The sequence below is a fragment of the Trichomycterus rosablanca genome, chromosome 22 (assembly GCF_030014385.1).
Source record: "Trichomycterus rosablanca isolate fTriRos1 chromosome 22, fTriRos1.hap1, whole genome shotgun sequence".
NCBI lineage: Eukaryota > Metazoa > Chordata > Actinopteri > Siluriformes > Trichomycteridae > Trichomycterus > Trichomycterus rosablanca.
This window is the reverse complement of record NC_086009.1, coordinates 21917501-21927500: the sequence shown is the minus strand read 5'-3', so window position 1 is coordinate 21927500 and position 10000 is coordinate 21917501.

Sequence of the window (10000 nt, the reverse complement as noted above, 5' to 3'; positions counted from 1 at the left end):
ATATTTTATGTTGACCGCCGTTTTATAAAAGCAATAAGCCACTCGAGACCGTGCGTTACTGTTATGATTTTAGCACGGGGAAAGAAGTTTTAGGCACTCCGCTTCGCGTCGTGCCAAAAACGTCATCCCCGTGCTAAAATCACAGTAATGCACGGCCTCTCGTGGCTTATTGCTTTATTAATTATTATTATTTAATTGCTATAATAATTATTATTATTATTACTATTATTATTATTATTACCAAGCACATGTTTGCATACACACAATCACATATCTGGGCAAAAGTATTTACCCCTTACATACTCGACTACTGCTGAGCTGCAAGCACAATTAAATCTAATTATTTATTATAAAAAGCATTAATACTGTAGAATACATTTTAAGAGCTATTTTCAGTGTTTATATATTCAGAGATTAAAATATAAAATGTGGCAGAAATCAGGAAGCATAAAGACATTCAGATCAGTAATAAATAAATAAACTGTTCAGTTAAACCAATGAAAAAACGACTTTATTAAAACTTGTGAGTGTTTTTTATTTTCTCTACAGTCAGTAGTTGTATTTGTTTCTATTTTTGACAGAAGCTGTAGGTGATTTCTGAACACGTCGTAGGCATCAAATAACCATGATGAGGTTAGAACAAGTTCACGTGGAGTCGAGGAGAAATCTTAACCATCCAACGAAACGTCATTTTGATCCTTCTGAAGTTCTTACATTCTGTGATTCTATATAAATATTCTTATACCATTTTTATATTGTTATATTTATATTATATTTTTACATTTTATTTTAGTTCCTTATTGCTGTACGTGGACGTGTGTTTGTGTGACGCTGGTAATGTTTAAACTGCTGCTGTAACACTGCAGTTTCCCTTTGGGGATCAATAAATCAATCAATCAATCAATCAATCAATAAAACAAAAAATACAAAAATAGTTTAGATTAAAAACATGATGCAGCTCTGCTGAACTTTAAAGGTTAAAATTCTGACACAAATTCCCACACATAAGCATCAAAATTTTGTGGGATACCTCTCCAGAAGAGCGGAGGCTGTTATAGCTGCAGAATGGGGTGGCTCAATATATATATACACAATATATTTATATATATTATGCACATAATTTGTGCCGTGTAGTGGTGGATTGAGATGCGTCCACACGTTTATGTGCGTTATTTAGTGCAGGAACTGAATGGAGGTTTGGGAGGCGTCCAGTGTGTATCCACCTAGTCCAAACTTGCAGTGGAGCGTGTGTGTGTGTGTGTGTGTGTGTGTGTGAGAGAGAGAGTGTTTGTGTTTGCGTGTGTGTGTTTGTGTGTGTGTGTGTGTGTGTGTGTGTTTGGCCTCTGAATGACTCCGATACACAAGCGCGCTCCAACTCTGCTGTCAGTTGTGCAATTCAGTGTGTATAACATTTCATTACCGTGACAGATGATCAATCAGCCTGCGGGATGTGTGTGTGTGTGTGTGTGTGTGTGTGTTGGGTGGGTGGGTGTGTGTAGAGATGTGTAGGTGTGTGTTGTGTGGTTTCTTTTAGCACCTTTTAAACGTAACGTGCAGTTTGAAAACACAGCAGCAGCAGCAGCAGGAACGCCTTTCCTCTCTGCAAGGCCCGACACGCCGCCTGGACACGTTTCAATAACACACGGGTTCTAAAAGAGAGAGAGAGAGGGTGAGAGAGAGAGAGAGAGAGAGAGAGAGAGAGAGAGAGAGAGAGAGAGAGAGAGAGGATGAAAACAAGAGGGTGAGAGAGAGAGGTTAGGGTTAGAGACAGAGGGTGAGAGAGAAAAAATGAGAAGGCCAAAGAGAAAGAGGGGTGAGAGAGATAGTGTAAATGTGTGAGAAAGCAAGAGAGAGAGAGTGAATGAGAGAGGGTGAATAAGGAAGAGAGAAAATGAAAGAGGGTGAGAGAGAGAGAGAGTGATGAAGAACGTTAAACGGAATGTGAATGCACTTTCACAGACCTGACAGCTGGCAACCATCGCTGTGTTTGGAAGTGTGTGTGTGTGTGTGTGTGTGCGTGTGTGTGTGTGCGTGTGTGTGTGTGCGTGTATGTGTGTGTGTGTGTGTGCGTGTATGTGTGTGTGTGTGTGTGTGCGTGTGTGTGTGTGTGCGTGTATGTGTGTGTGCGTGTGTGCGTGTATGTGTGTGTGTGTGTGTGCGTGTGTGTGTGATGACAGATAGAACCTGGAGCAAGGTAACACGTTAGTAGAACAGCCTGCGGAGAGGAAGAGAAAAACACGATAAAACACACACAGCTGTCTCTACACACACACACACACACACACAGGATGAACATGCAGCTCAAACATCTGTGGTCGCATCCCAAATCACCACCCATATCCCTGCATAGTGCACATAAATCTGCGGTCGTGTCCCAAATCACTTCCTATAGGTGCTGTAACAGTGGGCGGAGTCAGAGTTCAGAGAAACACTCACACCGAACCATCATCATCATAAATAAATCTGATTATATTATTTATTTAATGATTATTATTCTTCACATTTATTATTTTCATATTTATGTTTTTTACAAGTGCACAGAAACGTTTTATTATATTTTTCTACAATTTTGTTTACATTCTTACGTTTTGTAAATAAATTTTTCATGTTTTTTTTTTACTTTTTAAAAAAAAGGTTAAAATTTTTTAGACTTTTTAAATCTTAACATTATTGTTTTACATAATTAAAGTTGATGTAAAAGAGGTGATGTTTAGTGTTTAGTGTTTAGTGTTTCTGTATTAAAAGTTTTTCAGTGTAACAGCAGCTTTATTATTTTACTGTGTTAATTTAATGTGTAATTAATAAAAATGATTTTTAATTATAAAATAATAATTTTTATATTTTTAAATATCTGGACGCTGCCGTGGTGTGGAATTGTGGGTCGTGAGTTTCTGAGCGTTTCTGGACGATCCTGAACCCTGAGGATCCGCCGCCACACGGTGAGCGCGTCCCATGGTTCATTTGGGGTCGCCCCTCTCCCCCCCGACTTCCTCCCCTGTGTGCCAGTGTTTAATGGCTGATTTGCATCTGTAAGGCGGCTCAGTGTGCGCTTCCGCCGCCATGAATAACTCTATTAGCATGTACCGCGGGATCTCAGCCACCCATAATAGCACCAGCGACAAACCCCACATAGAGCTGCCACTCACCCCGCCAGAGAGAGAGAGAGACAGAGAGAGAGACAGAAAGAGAGAGAGACAGAGAGAGAGAGAGACAGAGAGAGAGAGACAGAGAGAGAGACAGGGAGAGAGAGAGGCAGAGAGAGAGAGAGACAGAGAGAGAGAGACAGGGAGAGATATACAAATACACTTATATAAAAACATGAGTAAAAATTCTCACTTTTTACCCCAACATTATTATTTTTATGTGGTTTTTTTCTCCTTTACTGTAGCGCAGTTAGCTTAGCTCACTAACAGAGACTCAGGGAGGTGAAGCAACTACCAAACTCCCACTGTAATAAACGGGGTGTGTGTGTGTGTGTAAGACTACAGGTCATCAGGCTGGAACAGGAACAGGCCTTCCCCAGACTGATGCTACAGAATTAAAATGTAATGAACACACCTGTTAGACCTGAGTCCAGCTAATCAGGGGGGTGTCCAAATACTTTCGGCTATATATCATTGAGGTGCAAGTAGATCGGTTCTGATCGCTGATTGGTTTATGAGCGACGGGTAGAAGCTTCGTCACACGATTCTCAAGGTGCAAACGCAAAGAATGAAAGAGAGTTTACTACCTACAGTCCATAACATTAGTGAAAGATTCAGTAGGAGGAGAGTGCAGGTGCTGAGCTGGCCTGTCTGCAGTCCCAGTGACAGTGTGAGGAGCATCATCACACTTTCACTCCTACAGCTTGTGTCCACAGTTCCCGAGCCCTGACACATCCACTGCACCCCGTCACACACCTGAACACACACACACACACGCACGGGCGTGGACGAATCAGCCAATCAGATCACTCGCTTTTTTCAGAGCCGCCAGGGTCAAGGGTCTTAGAACAGGAAGTGAAGGAGAGAGCGAACGGCGGGTCAGAGAGAGAGAGAGAGGAAGTTCAACTGATACACACACACACACACACACACACACACAGTATATATATACACACACCACACACACACACACACATACATACACAGTATATATATATATATATACACACACACGCACTATATACACATTCAGTATATATACACACACACTATATACACACACTACAGTATATACAGTGTATCACAAAAGTGAGTACACCCCTCACATTTCTGCAAATATTTCATTATATCTTTTCATGGGACAACACTATAGACATGAAACTTGGATATGACTTAGAGTAGTCAGTGTACAGCTTGTATAGCAGTGTAGATTTACTGTCTTCTGAAAATAACTCAACACACAGCCATTAATGTCTAAATAGCTGGCAACATAAGTGAGTACACCCCACAGTGAACATGTCCAAATTGTGCCCAAATGTGTCGTTGTCCCTCCCTGGTGTCATGTGTCAAGGTCCCAGGTGTAAATGGGGAGCAGGGCTGTTAAATTTGGTGTTTTGGGTACAATTCTCTCATACTGGCCACTGGATATTCAACATGGCACCTCATGGCAAAGAACTCTCTGAGGATGTGAGAAATAGAATTGTTGCTCTCCACATAGATGGCCTGGGCTATAAGAAGATTGCTAACACCCTGAAACTGAGCTACAGCATGGTGGCCAAGGTCATACAGAGGTTTTCCAGGACAGGTTCCACTCGGAACAGGCTTCGCCAGGGTCGACCGAAGAAGTTGAGTCCACGTGTTCGGCGTCATATCCAGAGGTTGGCTTTAAAAAATAGACACATGAGTGCTGCCAGCATTGCTGCAGAGGTTGAAGACGTGGGAGGTCAGCCTGTCAGTGCTCAGACCATACGCAACATACTGCATCAACTCGGTCTGCATGGTCGTCATCCCAGAAGGAAGCTGACGCACAAGAAAGCCCGCAAACAGTTTGCTGAAGACAAGCAGTCCAAGAACATGGATTACTGGAATGCCCTGTGGTCTGACGAGACCAAGATAAACTTGTTTGGCTCAGATGGTGTCCAGCATGTGTGGCGGCGCCCTGGTGAGAAGTACCAAGACAACTGTATCTTGCCTACAGTCAAGCATGGTGGTGGTAGCATCATGGTCTTGGGCTGCATGAGTGTTGCTGGCACTGGGGAGCTGCGGTTCATTGAGGGAAACATGAATTCCAACATGTACTGTGACATTCTGAAACAGAGCATGATCCCCTCCCTTCGAAAACGACCCCAAACACAACCTCCAAGATGACAACTGCCTTGCTGAGGAAGCTGAAGGTAAAGGTGATGGACTAAACCCAATTGAGCACCTGTGGCGCATCCTCAAGTGGAAGGTGGAGGAGTTCAAGGTGTCTAACATCCACCAGCTCCGTGATGTCATCATGGAGGAGTGGAAGAGGATTCCAGTAGCAACCTGTGCAGCTCTGGTGAATTCCATGCCCAGGAGGGTTAAGGCAGTGCTGGATAATAATGGTGGTCACACAAAATATTGACACTTTGGGCACAATTTGGACATGTTCACTGTGGGGTGTACTCACTTATGTTGCAGCTATTTAGACATTAATGGCTGTGTGTTGAGTTATTTTCAGAAGACAGTAAATCTACACTGCTATACAAGTTGTACACTGACTACTCTAAGTTATATCCAAGTTTCATGTCTATAGTGTTGTCCCATGAAAAGATATAATAAAATATTTGCAGAATTGTGAGGGGTGTACTCACTTTTGTGATACACTGTATATATATACACACATTATACATACACATGCAATACACATACGTGTACACAAATACACACACTTACATATATACAATCACACACTATACACATATATATGCACAAATACACACACACTAAATACACACTCAAATGCATACACAAGTGCGCACACACACACACACACACACACACACAGAGTTTGTGTTCTTGCAGCTCAGTTAATCAGTTACTGTGTTAAATAAGAACCTCCGGTCACACTCTCTCACCCCCCCCCCCCCCACACACACACACACACCCACAGCCACACACACACACACACCCACACACACACACCCACACCCACACCCACACCCACACCCACACACACACTCTCAGGTTGGTGGAGGTGTTTCGTGCCTGTTGAAGCTCCCTGAAGGGTGTGTGTGTGTATTCAGACTGAACAATAGCTGTGAGGATTAAATGTGAGGATTTCCTGTCGTTTATTTCTGCTGCTCCGTTGCCGCTCCGCTGTCACGCTAACACGCTAAAAATAGCATCAAAACACCGCGCTAATCCACCGGCGAGGACGCGGCGGCTCGCGGCACACGGCAACCACAGCAGGACGCGAAAATAAACAGAGACGCCATCGCAGTGTGGTCAAGACAACACACAAACACACCCTCCGCATCTAAACACTCAAACACATACCAACCCGACGGGGAGGGAGGGAGGGTCGGACAGGGTTCCTCCTGCTGGCCTTTGCAACAGCGCCTCCTCTGTCTGGTTGAAGCGCTGACACCGTTCTCTCTCTCTCTGATTGAACTGTGGGAGGAACACACACGACTACTAGTCCGTCATGCAGCTGTAGCCACACCCCCTTTTGATGATGTCATAGCGAGACGTAAGCCTCAGTCGCGTCCTATTGGGCGACAGCTTTAAGCTCTCTCGACCTTTTCAAGCGGTAAAGGTACAGGACTGACCGGCAATCAGAAGGTTGCTACGGCTAGGCCCCTGAGTGAGGCCCCTAGCTGTAATGTAAAACATGAGGTTGTTGAGGATGTTACGTTTCTCAGTGTTTAGTTTATTATCGACTCTCACGCTGTAACTCAGCACTAACGAACCCAAACGCTCTGAATTCGGTCCCTCCTCACCCCTGACCTCAGAGCATCTGTCGCCCCCGGCAACCATCCCTGCACTCTGACCTCGGAGGGGGAAACGCGTACCTCGACTTGATTAGGGCGGTGTAACCCGACGCCGGCGTGAGGAGGCGCCCGGGCGCAGGTGGTTCAGGGGGAGGTGTAAAATGAAACCCGGAGAAACATCATTAGCCCCCCCCCCCAAAAAAAAAAACTCCTCATAACCCCCCCATCCCCACTCCCTAAAATCCTCATAGTGCCGAGTCAACAGAAGTATTGGGACGCCGTTTCTAATCACACCAGTCGCTAACAGGTGTAAAAAATCAGTCATTATACTATTATATGTGCAGAACCGCGCCCCCTTCTGGATGCAGCCTGTAAATGAACTCAGGACGCCCCTCTACAATTCTAGTGACAAAACTCCGCTCACACAAGGGGAAATCCACACACACACACACACACACACACACAGCTTGGCATGTCTTTGATCCCGTTCCGTGTGTGTGTTTCGCCCGCGAGCGCCTAGCTTCATGGCGGCCGGAGCGTTAGCATCTGATGTTCTGAACCGCTGAATGTTCGGTATTTTCTCCTGTAAAGGCCGTTAAACTAGCGCAGCTCGTTAAGGTTTCAGCAGGAGCAAATCAAAGTGCGTCTGATCGAAGCCCACACACACACACACACACACGCACACACACACATTCCTCGAGTGTGGAATGCACAGTTTGGTTTTAATGGTGTCGAGATGTATAATTAGACAAATTGCACATTGTGTGTGTGTGTGTGTGTGTGTTTTTTTGTCCCTTGATCTCGTACCCTACATAGTGCACACTCCTGGCAGCCTGCCAGCTAGTAGTCAAGTGAAGATCAAGCGCACGTGTGTGTGTGTGTGTGTGTGTGTGTGTTACGAATGTCCTTATTTGTCATGCCAATAAAGCCTCTTTTAAGTTTGAGTGTGTGTGTGTATGAGTGTGAGTTTGTGTGTGTGTGTGTGTGTGTGTGTGTGTGGTTGTATTTAGGTGTGTGTGTATAGGTTTGTAGGTGTAGTTGCGTTTGTGTGTGTAGGTGTGTGTGTGTGTGTGTGTGTGTGTGTGTGTGTGTGTGTGTGTGTGTGTGTGATCTGATGCTGAACATCTTGAGAGCAGAAGTGTGTGTGTCGGTGCTTTAATAATGAACTGATGTGTGTGAGAGTGTTTCATCCAACCACACCAAACACTGTCATTAACACACACACACGCACACACACACACACACACACAGCTCCTGTAAATGTCTTTGATGTTGGCTGTAAAATAAATAATAATTATTAATAATAATTGAATAAAGAAAGAAAAAAAGAAAATAAATAAATAATACAAGAAATATATAAACAGTTAAAAAAATAAAAATAAAAATAAAGAACATAAATACATAATAAAAGAAAAATATTTTAAAAAAAGAAAGAATTTAAAAGAAAGAAAATAATTAATAAACATTAAAAAAGTAAATAAATAAATAGATAAATAATATAAATAAATAATAATCATATATTTATTAAAAAACATAAATAAATAATACAATAATAAATAAAAAATATAGAAAATATATAAATTAATAATTAAATAAATGAATATTAAATAAAATATAATTAAATAAATAAATAATTATATATACAGTATATATGATCTGCTGTCCACATACTTTTGGTCAAACTCCGTGTGTTTTCCTCTCCAGCTAACACGGATCGACTCGGCTAACTGGATACCCAGTAACTGAATATTTTCCCAGCATGCTCGGCGTGTACAGGACCAGCGGATAATCGATTGTCCGGCGTGAGCGAGCGCGAGTGTAAACGCTGTTTATCCAGGGTCAGGTTACCTGCACGGCTAATCCACACATCATCCGCCGCACCACACGCTAATGAAATCACACAGTGTGTGTGTGTGTGTGTGTGTGTGAGTGTGTGTGTGTGTGTGTGTGTGTGTGTATGTGTGTAAAGACCACCAGAAACCATCTCTGGACCGGAGCTCGGTCACTATTAATGTGACCGCTGAACCTGGAACTAGTTTTTCAGAGGGAAGGAGACAGAGTGGTGATGTGTCAGCGGTCTGGATGTGGAAAGCACAGAATGGACACGCAGCACCAGAACTGGACACTGGAGCAACAGAAGGTCGACCAGTCTGACCAGTCTGACCAGTTCTGTTTTCTCCACGCTAGCACACCAGAGCTGACGTCTCGAACTCATGAGTTTTAATCTGAGCTGTGCTACCAGCAGGCTGGGTGCCCATACAGAGAACGATCGGCTCGTATCACCGGACTCACGGTAAAGATCCGGTGTAGAAACACGGAGGGACGCCGGGGTTCGAGGGGACGGCGGCTCTCAGGAATTTCTCTCAGACGACGCGTTTGTGCTGCGTCACGGCGCTGCAGGAATGCGGAGGAGCTCCAGACGTGGATCTGCGTCACCGAGGGCCTTTAAATCACCACGGCGGAAACGAATTCCTCTCTCGCGCTCTAACCTCCGGGTTGCTCGCCTAAAAAGGACAACGGCAACAAAACACCACGTTTATCATCACACACACACACACACACACACACACACACACCGGGAGGCTCACGGGGGAAAATAATAACAGGTCACCTTACAGTGAGGAGGTCCTGGGTTCGATTCCCAGGTGGAGCGGTCCGGGTCCTTTCTGTGTGAAGTGTGCATGTTCATGTGTCAGGGTGAATCCGGGCGTGTTTACACCAGCTCACCTGCATCACCCAGATGTTTCCTAAATATTTAGCCGAGTGGCTCACGCGCCGTGGCCGGACCGGCGAGATCCGAGGCGCTAACGTAAACCCTCACGCCTCTCCGACAGGTGTGTGTGTGTTTCATCACACGCTCAATACACACTGCTTCATAACAACAGCTGGAACATCCCATAATAATCTCCGCACAGTCACGGGTTCTCTCGACGGCGTGAGAGAGCAGCACCGCCGCTAACAACAAGCTGATGCTGTACACGGTAGAGCAAGCTTTACGTGAATGTGTGGAGGCATACTGCTTCTCTGTAAGAGACTGATCATGCACTATATAGTGAACAGGGTATTGGTTTGAGACACGTCCACTGTGATTTGTGATGGTGTTTTGTACACTATACAGTG